Source organism: Rattus rattus, chromosome 1, assembly GCF_011064425.1.
Source record: "Rattus rattus isolate New Zealand chromosome 1, Rrattus_CSIRO_v1, whole genome shotgun sequence".
NCBI lineage: Eukaryota > Metazoa > Chordata > Mammalia > Rodentia > Muridae > Rattus > Rattus rattus.
The window spans coordinates 210,645,479-210,647,885 of record NC_046154.1 but is presented as its reverse complement, the minus strand read 5'-3'; the positions used below and the strand labels follow the sequence as shown (position 1 = coordinate 210,647,885).

Sequence of the window (2,407 nt, the reverse complement as noted above, 5' to 3'; positions counted from 1 at the left end):
ATTTCTGTGCAGGAGTTTATCCTGAGCAAGCTTAGCACACGACAGATGGCTTCTATCTAGAATATAAGCCTCAATGTTTGCACACAAGGATGCCTATTATTTGATCTTATTTCCCCGTGCCCAAAGCAAGTCGCAAGGTCCATCCCAGCAGGAGGCACCACACAGGTCTACTTGGAGGGGTGGTCTGGTAGCAGGCATCAGGTAATAGTCTACCAGAAGGACCAAGGCCAGATGGTCAGGATGGATGGATAGGTAAACTAGAAGTGAATCTAGTGTATGCTAGAGGCCATGTGTGGAACGTGATTACCACCTAAGACAGCAGCCACATTGGAGTCAAAGGTGGGCTAAGGCTATCACGCTATGGAGATGACCCAAGGTTTCCTTGGCTGATCAAGTAGAATTAGCCTGGACTAAGGGGAAATGATATTAATAGTAATTAGAAGTTTAGCCAAGAGGAAACATGGCCAGGTTCTTATGAAGGGAGGGTTGGGAAGAAAATGCTTGCAGATCCTCAGAACTGTTCTTAAAATAAGCCTTTAAGGTTGCTCCTAGGATGCATCCTTGATTTAGAGTAATGAGGACCCTGTGGCATCTGAGGGGCTTCCTGCAAAGTCCTCTCTCCCACCTCTTAGTTCTCAGTCCCTATCCTCTATACCCTGCTCAGGAACGTTAGCTCAGACCAATTCTACTTTCATGCTAAGATGAATGGTGTGTTTGAGCAGAGACAACGGTGAGGTCAGTCTGACCAGTATGTAAAGGGGAGGTATTAGTGCGATTCACAGGCTTCCATGGTATTCTGGGACCCTCTTCTGCCCCCTTACCCCAATTCTCCAGCCTGGGCATTCTGACAGAACCCACTAAGCACCGTGTCATGGAGCCTTCTGAAAGCTCTGTACAGCTGTCCAGAAGACTTCCCCAGATTATCTATTCAGCGTCCTCAGATCTTTCAGAGGCACTGATTGGCATCCTATTCCATTATATCATTTTCTTAGTCATTTCCTGACCCGATCTAAATTGCAACTACTCTTTCCCACGAGCACTGTCTTTCTCTGCTTTGTATGTGACCGCATTGGTTTTTACAGTTGCTGTTAGTTGTGTGATTCCCAGGATTCCAGGATGAGTCTAAAAGGCACAAATGTCTTCCTTTTCTCCAGTGTCTCCATGAAGATTAAATGGGCTTCAGAAGCATGGGGCTCCATGATCACAACGTAGTACATGCTGAGAATGGAATGGGGGGTGTGACTAGCTGCTCTGCGATGCTTGTGTAAATCCCCTGCAAGAGCAGTGCAAGGAGTTAGCATCCCAGCTGTGCTGCTGTCTAGACCTCTCCTGAAGGAGACGTTGGGATTACTTAGCCAACACCTACCTGTCCATTGAGAACACAGTCTTTCTATGCTGTTAATAATAGTATCTTCTCTATTCACAAGTTACACCACTTTCTTTCTTTCTTTCTTTCTTTCTTCCTTCCTTCCTTCCTTCCTTCCTTCCATCCATCCTTTCTTTCTTTTCTTTTCTTTCTTTTTTTTTCCTGTTTCAAAAAGCTTTAATTTTACTTGGTCCAAGACTTGGGAGAGGCTCCAGCGTGCCTAGCGGCTTTAGAGATTTCATTCAGGTGGAGGTGCTGAGGCGGCTGGTGCAGAGCAGAGGAGGGAGCCCCTTGGAAGGCACAGAGGCCTAGTCGTGCTTCAGAGTGAGGCGCTCAAAGAGATTCTCGCCCAGAGATACCTGGGCCACGCCAGTCTGCGCTGGTTATGGCCCTGCCATCCTACGGAGGTTGGTCAAGTGGTTGCCCATTTTCTTGGTGAGCTTCTCGTCCTTATTCAGGAAGTGACTTTCCAAGAAGCCACAGAGGTGAGGGTCTGTGCGGGCAGAACCCAGGGCATGCAGATCCAAGAGGGCCTGGTTCAGGTTCTTCTCCAGTCCAAGGCACTTCCATGGCCTCCTGGGTTTTACTCCACTCATCTTGAGATGGCTTATGCACATCCTGGAAGAGAGGAGACGCTCAGTGCCCTCGCGCGTCTCCTTAGCCAATTCGCGGAAGAAGTGGCCTACACCCTCCAAAGCCACTTCATCTGGATCAAAAAAGAAGCCCAGAGAGAGGTAGGTGTAGGAGGCCCGCAGGTGCAAATTGGCCAGGCGGTTCACTTCGGTGGAATAATTCTGACGAATATGAGAGGTCATGGCTGGTCGGATATAGGGTTAAGTGCAAAAGTGGTCCGCCGAAGGCAGCAAGGAAATGGTCCTGGAGGCTGCGACTGAAGAGACTCGTAAGGCGGCTGGAAGTTAGTAAAGTGGGAGTCCCCGGGTCTGTTCTGTCCAAACACTGTCGAAGCGAGATACAGAGCCACGCGATCTCCAAAGCGCTGCTTCTACACCACTTTCTTTCTTCCTTCCTTCCTTTCTTCCT

At 48.7% G+C, this 2,407-nt stretch overlaps 1 pseudogene; it reads right to left on the bottom strand.

Annotated features, from left to right (window-relative positions):
• Positions 1–1,614: 1,614 nt before the first annotated feature.
• Positions 1,615–2,181, bottom strand: LOC116890059 (annotated as a pseudogene).
• Positions 2,182–2,407: the final 226 nt, after the last annotated feature.